We start from the raw sequence: 16,821 nt of genomic DNA, 5'->3' as shown, positions 1-16,821 counted from the left end.
TTGCAAATGAAGTACTAGTTTATTTCTGACACAAAGTATGAAACTGTTGTTGATATTGCAAAAGACACACAGTTATTCAGCCAACGGATCTCCACCACTAAATGTATTCCAAGCACATTTTTGGTGAGCACAGACAGCATCAAGTTACAAAATAAGGAGGTGACAGTTTTACATTACTACAATACAACCAGCTGACACATTATTATGTGTGTTGCTAGCGCAAAGCAAAACATCATGCAGTACTCTATGCCAACATGTGTATTAACCCCACAAAGCCCAAGCACCATTTCACAGGAAGGAACAAATAAAAAAACTTGACCACCTTAATTCCTGTCCATACAGAGACTATACATTTGTACCAATTTACACCAAACAATGAAATGTTATTTGAGTAAAATGTAATTAGTAGAGCAATTGCCTATTATTAATCAGTTAGCAAACAGGGCACAATTTATCTTGGTAGAACATGACTGAAATTTTGATGGACAATGCAATGAAAACAGAGGGGGCAGAGAAGTGAACCGAGTGCAAAACTTTTCAGATAGCCTTGCTGTATACGTACATCACACAGAAGCACTATTAAGTCAGTGCCCTGACCACATCTCTGCCCAACTGTTTTCGTTACGCTGTCTATAAAAACAGCTTACTAAGCTATCCACATCATAAACATTGCTCCAATGAGTCGAAGAAGCTACTGCAAGTGTTGGGTTTAGTTTTTCATGCTTAAATCAGCGTTGGTTTCTCACACAAACAATATTCAACTAAAACACACTATCACGAACTATTCAGTACAGATAACATAGTAGTACTTTATTCTTTTAAGCAAATTGCTTGAAATTTTTTTTCTATTCAGTGTCTGTTGTTTTTGCAAAAATTATATGTCCCTTGTTATTTGTAATGCATGTAAGCAAATGATAACAAACCTTTATTGTCAGTTATATTTTATTGCTGTATTGCTTGCATTATATCTTACCATCATGTACAAGTATCTTCCACAGCATAAAATACTTTGCTGTTATTATTTAACTTTTAATCAGTTCCTTCTTGGGCCAAACATAGCCAGCAGTACAAATAAATAAACAAAAATGCATCAAACTCAGCGTGTCAAAGCATGGGCTCTGTGGGGTCACATGCAGTTAAACAACACTGTGATGAAAGATGACATGCATAATGAAATCATTAAAAAACTCTTCAATTTCTGTACAATAACAAAAGGCTTTAGTATCTTTTGGATTCCTGTAATAATAACATGACTAGTTAATGTACATCGGGCACTAGTATTAGGACTAAATTCGCAGCTAATACCGGACTTGCACAATATCAGTTGTAAATAAACACCTAATTTTCACTAGGTTCTCACGGAAATATATTTTTTGTAATGGCTGGATAAGCACAGCTTATTAATTTGTATAAATTAAGTACACAAAATGTCAACTCCAAATAAAATTTACAGGCATACAAAATACATCTTCAAGCATGTTGTGTGACGATTTTGGCATTCAATCTGGCAAAAAATAAGCTTCTCGTAAGAAAAACGAAAGAAAAAACTCGCTTAGTTGGTTTTGCAATAACATGCGCTTCTAGAGCAACGAACAAATGATGAAATCTTAAGGGCAGCAAGGCGACTACTTTGGTGACTAGATAACTGCTGAAAGTGCCAAAGTAATGTTTGCTGCTGTCATGCACTAAAGTTACTTAAAACTACACTCGATATGCAAGCTACATGAAAATTACATGTGGTTATTACATTCTCACTGATGCTGATGGGCAAGTGGCAATATTTCAAAAACATCAGGCATGGCGCAAAAAAGAATCATACGTCAAACAATTAAAGGGACACTAAAGTGAAATGATGAATTAGTTTAGACTGATACATTATTCTTTGAAAACTCCACTGTTATTAATTTCATCATCATAGGTTAATTATTAGAGGAGAGAATGAAGGTCAAAGTATGATTTTTAAATTTCGCACTGAATAAAAAGCACATGAATGTCAGCATGATGCCATGAATTTCAAAGCGTTTTTTTTTTCCAATTCGGGTACATTGGCTTAATAAAAGTTCCTGGAACTTGGTATGTTATGTCTATGGCCCCTTCTAGAAGACAATGTACTTTATTTTTAGTGATTAAGAGCTATGCAAGCCACAGTGGACTCCAACAAAATCTATGACATCACGGCGATTGGTGCGAGAACTTCAAGGTGACGTCGCCACCTGCATCTTCTTTCTATGCATTTTCTCGTTTACCAAGCATCTTCTCACGGCAGCAGTGGTGCTTTGCTATTATGCAAGGGTAACCTACTAATACAAAAAAAATCATTTTTCTCTTTTGCGTCCCTTTAAGTAAACAATAAAATAAAAGCCAGTGACCAGCAGACTCTGCTATTTGGAAGCACATTAGCAGCATAACATAATGTTTCTTCTTCTGATCTAGTAAACTTACTGCACAATTATGAAACATGAATATAATGGATACAGAAAACACACTGCATGCACAGCTCTCTTGACTCCTTTTAAATTAAAATAGCCAATACACTGAGTGACTTGCCTGAAAGTGTTTCAGCTATCAAGAACATTGTCACTAGAAAACATAACTGTCGTTATGTGTTAAAAATTTTGAAGTGCACACAGCAAACCCAACCTCCAAAGCTAGTCTGCATGCTGGATAAACATGAGCTGTACTCAATACTCACAGCGTAGATATCTGATGTATAAATTCTCACAAGAACATGTCAAGGGGATCTCAGAAATCACTCACTCTGTCCACACTAAAGTTTACCTCTACCAAAGTTGAGGATGTAAAGCTGTTAACTGGGACATACAAATCCTCTAAAAACACACACACACGCACAGGACATTCACACTTGGTTACACACACCAATCTTTGACAAACTAAAACTTACTTTGGTAAAATGACACAAATATTGAGCCCAGTTGCAATTATGTATTTTATACAGCACTGCACAGAGCATGTCTTAGTTTTGGCACATGTAAACATACCTCTAAGACGCGTACCAATATCCACTCATTCATCACCATAATCATTATGTTAAAGCATAAATATGTATACCACATCCTAATTAAATTGCAAAACAGCTCTGAAATTGCTTAATCCTTCAATACATGAGCAACTGAGATAAAAATTTTTGCTAATCGAAAATTTAACAGAAACCTTCATCCATCATTGATCATTTCTTGTAACGACAGGTTATTCAAAGATTTCATATGTAAGAGCTGTGAAATTTAATAATTGAAGTGGCAGAACAGCACATGCACCTGCAACGTCACTCACAATGCCCTTCGGTATTCAATAAATGTTCCCCTCCCAAGTGCAGTTTAGCAATAGCACACAGCAAATGCCTTCAATCAGTGCATACCAGGGGCGTAGCCAGAAATTTTTCTCGAGGCGGATGTTCAATTACCCCTTAATGTATGTTTGTATGTGCGTTTGTGTGTGTGAGCGTACATATACAAATACAAAACTGAAAAATATCGGGAGAGGGGGGTTTATCCGTCCAACCCCCCCCCCCCCCAACCCCCTGGCTACACCAATGGCACATACAATGCCGATGTCCCTCTTATTCACACACCCATGTGGTGCCATAACGACCTGTTTCCTTGCTAATAACTACAAAGGGGCCCTCAACACCTTTCTAGGTTATTACAGAATGAGTTTACTAGTTAACTCTGTTGCTTCCCAAATCTCCAGCTACAAAAATTTGACAACAAAGCAAAAGGGAAAGCAAGAAATTTTGGGCTGCTTTTAAAACGAAAATTAGTTCCCTGCTGACCTCAGTGCAATATTATTTGGTTTTTATATTCACAGGAACCTTGACTAGAGATAGGCCATACTTTCTGACTATGTTCAAAAAATGTCATAGCGCCCCTTTCAGATAAAACTTGCCACTGGCTAGAACATATTCTTGGTCCTTAACGTTCAATTAAACACTGACCTTGTTGTTTCCCTGGTCCACAGGAACATTTAGTTCCCTACGAGCAGCCAGAGCAGCGCACAACACTACAGCACCTAGCTTCTCTGATAGTGAATGATCCAGTTGGACAAGGACATCTATTGTAATATAACTGAAAGCTTTCACATAAAATATGCAATCTTGTTGCAATATTTGAGCAAACACAAAGCAGCACCAAGTGACAAATCTTTTCGATTTTTTAACATGAAAATGCAGGTCCTATAACAAGCACAGAAAATAAAAATGGGACTAGTATGGCTACCAAAGGGCAGCGCTCATTAAAAACTTCAAGTAGTTGAGGGAAAGTTTCCAGGCGTCACGAAACTCACTATAAGCTCAAATTTGTGAAAGGCAATTATTATGTTCATGCCACTGATGAAAGCAATGTTTCCTCTCTTATTGCAACGTTAGGCCTAAATATATAGCTCTGACAAGACTGCCGTTGAAGCAGGTCTTTCATAGATGTCACCGTCACGATAACAAGAGAAGTACCACTGCAAAGGTGGTGCACAGGGAAAACAAACCTACAGGACTCCTAACCAGGCTTGGAAATCACAGCCAAAGAGGTTTGATGCGCAGCTAGTGTGGCGACAACTTTGTCTGCAAAATATTACATGGTTGAAAGGCTTTTGCAAAAACAGATTTTTTAAAGGGGTCATGAACCACCCCTCGTGCCTGGTGAAAAAACACATACAGCAGAAAGCAGGTGCTGCTGCGAACAGCTCAGCCAAATCTTACAGTTATGCACAGCAAGAAAAGTTCACAAGCGGAGCACGAAGTTGCCACTTTCTAAAGCGCCCTCTTTTCATACAAAGGCTTATACTCGCGCTCTTCGGAGGACCGTCATATAGCAGATTTTGAGTCCCACAAAAAGATTGCTGCTACTGGCCGATAGTTAGCATAAAGCAAGAGCGGTGTTTGGATTAGATGCGCTTCTTGCCACATGGTGCCGCCAAGTACAGGGTGATGCACCCTATAGTGTGCTAAAATGACATAGTAGTGACTCTTGCGCCCACAGGAGTAAAGCGGGGAGACAGTGAACGAGTTTCATGATGCGTGCTCAAGGTCACGGCACGCGCATGTCGTAGCTTCGTTCCCCCTTGTCATTTTTCCGAGTGTGGCTTCCAGTGTGCTCGTTGGGGCAATAGAAGAGAGAAAGCACTTACAGCGTGCAACAAATCCCTGCAACTCCGCTCGTACTTGTCGAATTTGAGAAATTTTTGCGGCGATTGATTCGCGAGGCAATAAACTCCGATGCTAAGGTCAATTGATCGTTAGTCAGAAAAGTGGTTCATGACCCCTTTAATGTAGCCATTTTGACAAGCAGCAGAGATAATGTCACTGGCACGGTACACCTGCACATAAACGTGTAGCATATGCATCACATGGACAGCCAGCAACCATACAAACCACTCGTGAAATGCAGAGCATGAAACCACCTCTGTTATTAGGCTGTGGTGCAAGAAAAAAGAAAGGCAGGGCTTGCAACCTAAACACCAGACAGGCCCTCTACAGATGTGAAAGAAGGAAAAGAGGAATGTCACTTCTGGGTGCTGATCCACACAATGGGAAATGGTCTCTGCCTTAAGGGAGGATAACTTGGCTTCCAAAAACATGGACTCGCTACTTTCCATTTGCTGCTATCCTGGCTACTACTAAACATTGTTCGACTGTAACAATGAGAAAGAAAATGTCTGGATTCCATTCCAACCTAGTGAGGGGTATAAGCACTTCGTTCTGAGATACACCAAATAAGCCACAGAATGCAATCCAACGTACGAACACAAATTCCAAGTACTTGAGCATTAATTTCTGCACTGACATTTGAACTGTTTGCTGTGGACAACCATATTAAATTTCCAGCAATGATATACAGGGGCTTATACATACAAAGTTCTGTACTATTACTGCAAAAATCTATTACTAGAGAAGTGTATCCAGCATACAGCCATGCTGTTGACATTAGCCCTGCCTCTATGTAGTGAGGTGTATCTAAGAACAAGGCAACTTATTTTAGTAATGTTGTTTTATAATGAAACAATGCTCTTTGCAGCTACTTTGATGACTGAGGTGGCCACAAGAATCAATGTATGTACTGTGCTGTACTGCTAGCAACATTTTAGAAAGAAAAAAAAAAAATAAAGACCCTTTGCTTACTATTCTACTGCTAACAGTTAATTAAAACAGTGACTACAACACCAGTGTTGGACAAAACAAATCTGTGAGTGTAGTACAAATGGTAACACGATACAGACAGAACTCGTCAAGACTACACAACCCTACCCAGCTGAACTTCATTATATTATGTACAACCATGTCACAAACGAAAACACACAAATCCAGATATAGTACATTCATCTTATGTTGCGTTTGGCTTATCACTGAGCCATATTCAAAGAGCCAATTATTAGGGAATACAAAATGCATTCACAAAGCTGTAAACTGAGCAGCATTATGGGCAATGTCTTCAGCAACTAAAGATGTACATGAACAACACTCTTTTCCCGGACCCTCTTCCTAACTGTCAAATTATTTCTCATAACATAGTTCTTCAGCATATATGAAATCCAGCCACTATTTAAATCAGAGCAGAGCTAATGTATTTCACTGATTTGGATGACACTGATGTGGTAGCCATGGTAGCATCAGATAAAATTTTGACCATTAGCATAGGTAGTTCACTCTTTTTGAGTAAAACTGACAAAGAGCCCAATTACGCAGTCTGCAAAAGAATGTAGGCTACACATGGTGGTGAAGTGCAATTATGAAATGTTCTACTATTACAGTAAATGCTCATTATAACATATCTTCATCTTCAAGCAGAAGGCTTTGCTCTGCATAATCTTGGGAGTCAGAGACATGCTAGGGACACAAAGGCTGGTGGTCCTTCATTTTTGTTTTATGTGCACCAGGTGAAAGCTGCTGCCTGTGAAAGCTGTACTGCTACAATATGCCAATGCAATTAATCTTCTTTATCACGTGTGACCAGAAATTATATGGGAATAGAATGCAAACTCTGGGAGTGGCAAGGAAACCTACACAAGCAAAGGAGTCTGGGGGGCACACCAGCCTTCCTTTATGTGACCATGTGCCCTGCAGATGGACAAATCAGCTTGAGAAATAGCAAGAAAAAAAAAAAAATGAAATTTGAGATATTTTGCATGTGTAGCCTGTACAAAGTGCACTGTACTAGTTTTAATCGAATGCAGAACTATGGCGTTGATATGACGAGTGAAAAAGGAACTGTAGGCGTATGATTCTCAAAGCCCTACACAAATTTCAATGCAATATGCCTATCGTAGTTATGCACCAATGAACTCAGATCCAGTGCCCATACAACATCTTATGCCTGCCACTTTCCAGTTTTGCCTCACTTTGTGCTCAAATAAGGCAGCAGGTGTGAAAAATTCAAACTCTGATCATTCAAACTTTCAGTTAATTCAAACGGATTTCAAATTATTGGTTGGCTGGCTACTTTTGCAATGTATTTTAAAGCCTCTTAATTCAAACTGCTCCATCGCTTTAATTTGGGTAATTCATACCTTTTGCTTTTCTGTGTCAGAAAATATCTGCTACTTTTGTCACTCCTAGCTGAACATTAGCATTCTTACATAACTAACAGTCGCAAATACAGCCAATTGTCTCCTTACATGTGTCAAAGCAACGAAACCTCATGCACCAACAATTTTAGTCGATTAAGGAACAAAGAAAAAACTGAGATGACCTGACCTAGCTCTATTGCGTGCCAGACGCTTCTGATGTTTTCGCCACAGTACACAAGCGTCATGTGGAAGTTGTACTAACATTGGGAAGGAGTTACCACTGGTCATGGGACGCAGCAAATTCTGTCCTTTACACAAGCTTGAATATGCCGTATAATGACAAGTGTACCACTATGATCACTGATGTCTCCAAACTTTACTGGCAAGCATTCAGAGCTGTCTACGGTGTTGCTGCGGCCCTAAGAAATAATAAACAAAAATGCACACCAGTTTTCATTTGTTGTCCTCCCCCCCTTCGCACTATGAATCCCCTAAATTTTGAGGTCCCCGGTTCGGCAGGTACATATGTATGTGAATGATTCATTACACAATTTCTTTCCCCTTCCCCTTACCCCCGTGAAGAGTAGCAGGCTAGAAACCCACTTTCCAGGCCGACATCTCCTCCTTCTTGTCATTAAAACGTCGTCGTCGTCTTCTTCTTCATTACACCACAAGTTTTGATGTGGATCCGAGTGATATTTATGAAAACGTCTGATAAGTGAAACAAAATACAGGGGTCCCCTGAGTTTGAATTATAGAGAGCATACTGTAGGTTTAAAACTAAGTGAAACGAGACAAAAACATAATCTCATGACTTCCAGTGCTAAGACTGCTATAAACAAGAACAAAAGGGATGCAGAAAGAACTTCAAAGAACAGAAAGGTTTCCTTGAGGTATTTTAACAGCAGCACATGACTCAAGGCTTCGAGTGCACTAGCAGCCCCTCCCCCTGGTGATCGTGTGTGCCACTGAAGTTACAGGAATTGACTTTGCAGGGTCAGTGTTTGTGAAAGACTTAAGTGGCGCTAAGGTGTATATATGCTCTTTTTATGTGCTGTTGTTTTAGCAATTTGAGTATGTTGTTGGAGTTGCCGCAAACGCTTTCCTCATGGCATTCGAAAGATTTTGTGCAAGACGTGGAATACTGCCAACAGGGCTGTGCCAATATCAGCTCATTTGCTACAAAGCCCAGATGTCTTCTGAAGCACTCAGCTCATGCAGATAGACACATGGGACCTAGGTGAAGAATAGTGCAAGTGTGTGTGTGTATTGTCGCAGTGGCTCGATTTAGTGGCACTGTTACTGTGTCATCAAATGTAGAGTGTATTGAAACAAACTTTATCATCATTGCTTTACAAATCTCACCAACTCTATTGCTCTGCTGTGCTCTGTTGATGTGCAAATAATACATGAAATATATGTATTACAGGCGCAGTTTACTTGAAACCAGAACTAGCTTCTTTGTAATTATCTGCTTCTAATTATTTATTTTTTACAACTTTTGAAGATGCTGCCTGATCAATATTAAGAGACATACACTAACTTTATTCTGCATGTATTAGTTCAGGCAGTACTAACAAGATTAATTGATTTATTTTAGCTGCTTCAACATATTCAGTGCGGGAAATCTTGCAAATCTAAACTCCTCTGTGCCGTGGTCTGATGAGATGCGCTACTGGGCACACACAGCGGTGCATCTCATTGCACATACTATGTGGCACATTTCTACAAACTGCACTGCACGCACTCTCTTTTGTGCTTTTGTTGTTATGTGGCAAGTGGCAAGCATAAGCAACCACAGAGACAGTTGTAGTACTAAATGCAATGCTATCTTGCTTATCTTGCAAGTGATCTCGGTTGCTGAGATAAGGGATGTTGCCGACAAGGCTAGTATCTTACAAGCGATCTTACAAGTGAGAAAAAAGATGTCATCACTCGTTTCTGGCTATCACAGAGCTTGCTCTCCATGATGTAATGTGGGTAATAAAATCCATAGGACTGTGTGGATGTTCTGTAATAAAATCGAGTCACAAGATTATAAAGATATGAAGTTGAGCTATGTGGCAGGGATTTGTCGTAGAAGAAAGTATGGCAAGCAGAAATGGGCACAAGACAAGAGAAACAAGCAACAGAAACACCAATTATTAAGGGGGGACGCGGCCCTTGAAAACCGAAAAATCGCGAAAAAGTCGATTTTTGAAAAACCACATTTTTGGGTTGTATGTCTCATAAACTACCTATTCTGTAATTATCAGCATCTAATTCAACCGCAAAGTGGAAAAAAAGTGCTATTTTCGAGGCCGCCGCGGTGTCCAAAACATGCGCAAATCGCGAAATCAAACCAAACTTCGCGCGCACGCCATTCCCAGACCATGCGGTCGTCCCGCGCCATCTTGGTGTTGTTTTGACCGTGAATTCTTTCTCTCTCGTTTGCCGCCTTGCAAAATGGCGTCGGCGGCACGGTTGAGACGCTATTGGCGTTTTCCCGCGATGCGATGCGGAGCGCTGATTGGCTAGAGCAGCGCATTCATATCTCGCGGGAGAAAGCGCACCCGCCATTGGCTGCTGTGCAGCAGCGGGGGCGGTCGCTCCTGTCGATGGCGCGTCCAGCGCGCTCGCCTCGTTGTTCTCTGCACCGTACGCCTGGATAGACGTCTGCTTACGAGCCGCTCTTCGCCTTGCGCGATCTTTTCGATCATTTTCGCTTCTTTTTCTTTTTGCACTACTTCTGTGCCCTTCGTCTTTGTTGTTGCGGGCGATGCCGGCAATGAAGCTGAAAACAGTGCCGAGGTCCGGTGCGCGGAGGCGCGCTATACGGCTTTTACGAGCATCGAAATTCCGCGATTCTGCTACGGGTGCCGGCTGCGTAGACGCTTGCAGCGGCGGAACTGTGCTGTAGGCTGTTGCCAGTCGAGAATCCGACACATCGAGTGTGGCTGGAGCCGCAAATGCACCGAGTGTTTCCGAGATCGCTGCACGCGGCATGTGCTCCGTATCGGTGCCATCGAGCGCGACACCGAGTGTTTCTGAGATCGCCGGACCCAGCACTTCGTCGGAATCGGTGCCATCGAGCGTGACACCGTCGCACCGAGTGTTTCTGAGATCGCCGGACCCAGCACCTCGTCTGAATCGGTGCCATTGAGCGTGAGTGGACCGTCGCTCCATCTGCGGACGCGTTTCCTAACGAAGGAAGAAATCGATGCGAATGCGAAACGTCGTGACGCGGCTCGCGCTGAACTGGAGACACAAAATGCATCAGTCATTCCACTCTATTTTGTGGTCCCTGATGCCGAAAGAACAGCACTACATGAAGCGGTGCTGCAAAGCAACCCAAGTGATATCGGACTCCATTGGACTTCAACCAGGTCACCTGGCCGTCCAGCGAGCTCGTGAAAAATATGCTTTACGCGTTAAAAAAAATTCAAAATGACACCTAGAGAAGATGGAGGGAAGACAAAAGAGGCAAAGAGTGCACAAGGAAAGAAGTGTTAATTTCAAGGGCTCGTTTTCTTTGTTATACACAATATTAATGAGAACTAACAGTCTGTTAGTTCTCATTAATAAGAGTGCACAAGGACACTTCAAGCTACTCTGCAGGAGCTTTTTGAGAAAAACACATGTACTGAACTTTCAAAGCCCGTTTTCTCAGAATGGATTTTTTAGCTAGTTGTGGTGCTGAGGAAAGCGATGTCTCAAGAACTGCTCATCAGATTTGCGTGCAGTTTTTTTTTATTCTGTTCCTGGATGATCTGTCCAGGGTGTAACAAGCTGCTTTTTTTAAAAACTGGTGCTGATAATTAATAACAAACAATTAAAATTTGATAAATCTCATCATTGTGGGCTACATCAAATTCAAAGTTGCATAAAAAATTTTTGGAGGGGAAATTAAAAAAAAGGGCTTTGTAGCACCCTAGGATATCTATCCAGGGATGACCACAAAGAATTTCAGCTTTCTACTATGTCCTGGGATTTCTCCCGGCTCTTCCTCAGGCACACATGTGAACCACCCAGTTAGACCTCGGGAACTGATCAACACAATTTGATGAAACTTTGCAGTTTCTCAAGTTTTAGTGTAGTGAACATACCCTGAAAGTTTCATCAAGATATCTCAAGAAATAAAAAAGTTCGGTCTCCGGGGTAGCCTCCCCCCTTAACTAAAAAGAAAAAGGTTGCACTGCGGCAAAAGAAAAGGTAGAAACAAAACTTGTCGGTGCATGCTCGGGAACGGAAGCACCACCTGTCAATCTGGCACACATGCCAGCTCATACGAGTTTAATTTAAGCATGACATTTCTTATTTACGCGAGGGGATCAAAGGCTAGCTCACACATGCACTTCTACAAATACTGATATGCCAAGTCTCTACCATAGGACGCGTTCTTCGTTCTTGTGTCTGTATACAAACGTGCATTTATCGAATCTCGGCGTGCATTTATAATCCCAACATTGCAATAAAAATCAGATGGTGATCCTCCTGTTAACCTCTGATACCTCTGATAATACAATGGCTTGTCTGCCATACGTAAAAGTGGCCGCAATTTATAAAGTAGACCAGTATAGCATTCTGTAAATTTATTGGAGTGTTTTATGAAACACATATCTTTTGTCTTTCCCCAGCTCTCTCTTTCTCTGCACAGCGGCACATAACTTCCCTAGTTTATTGGCAGCTGTCAAAAACATTTTCTGGTGTTACTGAAGTTAGTTTCTTAAATTTTATGCTGCCCTACTACAGTTGAACCCCTTTATAAGAGGCACGCATGGGGGAGAAATTCTTGCCTGTTATACGAGGTGTCTCTTATAAGCAGGGTACTAAGTTATGCATTTTCCTATCAACCCTTACTTTCATGTAGCACGCTGGTGTCTCTTATACCCCACGTGTTTCTTATATCAGTGTCTCTTATAAAGGGGTTCAACTGTATTTGGTAATTTAATGTGGCCCATTCTATGTAAAAAAGAATTCACTAATGACCATACAATCCTTAAATGCCAAATTTCAAAATAAAGAAGTAAACTGACAATTTTACTGATTTTGTTATTACTGAGGTTTAATTATTAACTGTATTCCTATGCTGCCAATGTAATGACGTTGCCCTTACATCAACTATCAAAGACAAACTTCTGGTGATGTACTGGCTGTGGATCAGTGTGCTTTTGTAAAAGATATGTTATCATCAAGCTTCATGTCTGTACACTGTGTGCTTACGCTGCCTTCACATAGCTAGGGCACAGGCCAATTCAGTTATGGTGCTATATTTCATAACCCATTTCATTCTTTTCTTTTTTTTTGCTCTTTCATAATTTGTCGCATGTAGTGGCTGACACTGGCAACGATGATGTCAGGGCGCTGTCAGAGCCAATAACAAAGGATAGTGGAAATGAAAGACAGATTGGATTGCTGCAAAACACAGCCCCTAATGTTACCTCTTCCAGAAGTGACAAGTGAGAAGGGTGGGAAGGGGGACACAAGGCCACCTCTGCAGGTTTTCTTTCCTACAGCATGAGCCCCTTTTCTCATAACCTTGAGCATAAAAACTCACTGCAAAAGTCCAAGACATGTACACATAGGACATTGGGTGCTCTAGTACCTACATAGAGCACTTGCAATGCAATCCACACACCCCAACAGCAAAAACACAAGATGGCACCAGTAATGAAATTTCAAGGCTGCAGCCACCAGAAAGCAAGCGAAGTCAAAAGGGTTCTGAACGTCCTTCAAGTGAATTAACAGCTATGGAATTAATGCTCTAGCATATTAAATATGCTAGTCAATGTCTGTCTAAAGTGGGTAAATATTGGTACTGCACACTTACAGAAGATCTCGCTAGTGATCACTTACTGAAGTCTGATGAAAGCATGCTTGACTAAACTTACTTCACAAGTACAAATTGTGGCACCTTGCAATGAATCTGAAAGTAGCAATGTGACTGAAAACAGTGAATGTGAACCAGTGAGAAATTACAAAGTTCCATCAAAATCCTTATCTTTACAGTTGCAAACATTCAAGGCAGCATCTTTCAATACATCAGACTCTGCAAAGCAAGAACACTTGCTTTCAATTGTTGCCCCTGTCATAAACTAAAAATACACCAAAACTCTCTTATGCCTACTTTTTTTTTTCTGGCAACAAAACTTCTACAGGAGAATTCGGTACTCCACCCAAAGTGGCCATGATACAGCAAAGCTCACTTTTCCACGTCTTACATATTACAAAAGAAAAAAACAGTTCATTTTCACTCAGAGTGCTTTAGCTGTCAGTCGGAGAGTTATGACAAAGCAGTACAAGCGGTGCATTCAGTCTACACCAAGCAGAACAAACTTTAATCTAAAAGTGCAAGTGAACTAAATGCAAAGATTACAATTCAATTAGTACTATTCATAGTGGCCACATATATGCACGTCTCATCCTTTAGGCTTTATCCTTTTGAATAGAGCTGTGCGAATAGCAAAATTTTGGGTGCGAAGCGAATTCGAATATTGAAGTGTGAGTGCGAATCGAACTGAATATTTTTTGAATATTTCTCCGAATATTTCTCGAATATTTTTCAAATACTTCGAAGAAAAATTGCAGAAAGAAAGTTGGAGAGGATTCCTAAGCATATTCTTATGAGATAGCAACATGAAAGTGTTTCATTTGGCTAGGTTGATGAAGCGCTGGCGGGGTGGTGTTTCATAATTGTCTTATCAAGAATGAGGCAATGTAGAGGCCGAATTGCATTTATGTACATGATTTGGTGCAACCAAAGTGTTGCCGACAACACTTTACACATGACAGGCAAAGATGCCATTTCCTTAGCCTCTCCTCCTCTTTCAACTTCTGTAGAAGCCCAACTGATATGGCGGACAGGGGTGTGCTCCCTTCAAGTCCGGAGTTCCAAATCTGCCTCGTATACGTCGATATATAAGAACATCTGAAATTTTGGATGCTAAAAAGCTTCGGCGTCCGATTTTTCGGACGTCCTGCCCAAATTTCAGGTCCAAAACAGCATTAATTGAACCCCCACCTCTGCCATATCTTTCGTCTCCATGTTGGAACCAGCATTTTCTTGAGTTAATACATTTGCGACTGTAGCGGAGCTTGACAGGCAGCTTTGCCGCAATACGGAGGTGTGATGAGGTGAAGCATATTGAAAATCTAGGGACCACTTCCAATCGGACTTTGTGTCTTGGCCAAGTTCGGGTCTAAAGGAGCTTGAAAGGCAGCTTTGCCGTAGTACGAGAGTGTAATGAGGTGAAGCATATTAAAAAATCTGAAGGGGTTACTTTCAATTGGACGTTGACTGTATTTGCCTTTGGGAAGTTCAAATTGTTCTAATAGTAAAATTCCAATGCGAATCGAATAGCAAACACTATTAGAAAAATATTCGAAATTTCGAATATTCGCACACCCCTACTTTTGAATGATGGGCACGCCATGTGTTACTATGCACCATGTACCATAGGTTTAAGGGCCCCTGCAACAGCTTTCTTAAGTTACCATAAAATGATCTTACTATTGGACTCACAAATCTCCTGCCACAAAAATCTCTATGAATCCATCAAGTATAAGAGAAGTTATTCGCACAAAATACATGCTTTTTCTCTTCCTCCGTCACCATAAGCATGCTGGAAACTATGGAGGGGGGCGGCAAGGATGCGATGTGTTGCCCTAAAAGTTACAATGCTGTGCACCATGGCTTTGAGCATTTTCTGTTCTTTCTTCTTTGACCGTATTCATCATTACTTCTGATTCAAATGTGGGTGGCACCAGCACATAACAGCAGACAGTCACTACCTTGAGTTCATAAGAGGTTTTTGGGTATCATTAAAAAAAACTTGGATGATGCTTAAGCTTCGCCATCAAGAGTAGAATGCCATAGCGTAATTGGGCCTTGTTCGCATAGCCTTCTCATTTGCTACCTGCTCGCTACACCTGCAACCTGCAACACCCAATTGCCACGCAGAAGGCCTGGGTTCAATTCCGGCTCAGACCCATGATTTTTATTATTTGCATAAACAGCAATTTTTCACTCATGGACAATGCAGATTTTTCGCTAGCAACCAAGACACCAACACCGGGAATTTCTGAGAAACAAGCTCTTTAACACTACCGTGTTAATATGTAGGCTACTTGCACTGGTCCATCATATCAGTATTTCAGAGACAGGGGCCATTCAAGCAACACCGACTCATATAGGCTTTTTGACACCACTTGTTGCACAGAAATGAAAGCTATTACAAAATTTTTGTTTACGAACACCTGCATGTAGTAAGGGGGCTTTACAATTGCAGATCCTCTCAAGAAATAATTGTTGCAAGGCTCAACATGAGCACTCAAGAAGAGCAAGGCAGCGTGCACAGACACCCAAGCAAGATAACTTGAGTATAGCACTGCTAAGGTTCATGGATGCATATACCAAAAGTGGTGAAAAATTCTCACCATGTAGCACCAGAACAACGTTTGCTATGAATAATAATTTCATTGAAATGTTTGCATTTAGTATGTCTCTAGCATTGGACCTAAAGAACTGCACAATTTGCTATCATCAACTGAAGGTTCAGGTTTCTTTTACAATAATACAGTCAAACTCAGGTAAATCGAATTATCTTTTATAACGAACAATTTTCGATCATGGCAATGCTTCAATGTCAATGCATAGGAAAATCTACGGCTACATCAACCAAAAATAGCCGGAACACTTGGCACATTGAACATCGAGCAGCGGTAATCGCTCCACGAAGTTGGCTTTCCCTCACAAACTTTGGCTTTTTCTCACGGAAGGGCAATTTCACGCATGCATTTGGGACACCGAGCGGTGTGATTAAAAGACGCTGCGCAGCACGAGTAGAAACTACCCTATGTCATCCCGTGCTTTGCCCCACAATTCCTCGTCATTGTGTTGCCAGCCCGTCGTGCAGGGCCGCCATTCGCTTTTTCGCTTTCTTATTTAACGTCATGAAAAAACAGAAGCACCTTCTGTTTTTCGCAAAGCTGGCGATAATCAATACAGTTAAATTTGGGCCCTATGTCACCGCTGCGTACAGCATCCAAAGAAGGACGCTAAATATGATATTGAAAAACAAGACTGACATAGGGCTAACACAGACTTGATGCTTCGAGCGCCCAACGAGTATGCATAGCTGCATATGAAGATCTTGAGGTGCTACTTACATCAATACCATATTTTCTCCCTTATAACCCGCTCCTTCATATAACCACACACCCCCAACTACAAACCACGGAAAAATACAAAATAAAAAATAAAAACCGCATGTTGCCGTGAAGGCATCTTCCTTACATTATCATGACGCAGTGCCGTGAGCTCAGCTCGCA

The 16,821-nt window shown here is 41.0% G+C and overlaps 1 protein-coding gene across 1 annotated transcript in view; it reads right to left on the bottom strand.

The window, feature by feature from the left end:
• The window catches only part of LOC119388178 (longitudinals lacking protein, isoforms H/M/V), a 30,026-nt gene continuing 13,205 nt past the window's right edge, over positions 1–16,821 (bottom strand). The window contains exon 8 of the transcript XR_007415516.1: positions 1–6,075. The gene's annotated coding sequence lies outside the window, so the exon portion shown is untranslated. The remainder of the gene's footprint in view (positions 6,076–16,821) is intronic.

Source organism: Rhipicephalus sanguineus, chromosome 3 (genome assembly GCF_013339695.2).
Source record: "Rhipicephalus sanguineus isolate Rsan-2018 chromosome 3, BIME_Rsan_1.4, whole genome shotgun sequence".
NCBI classification, from domain to species: domain Eukaryota; kingdom Metazoa; phylum Arthropoda; class Arachnida; order Ixodida; family Ixodidae; genus Rhipicephalus; species Rhipicephalus sanguineus.
This window is presented reverse-complemented; position numbering and strand designations above follow the sequence as displayed.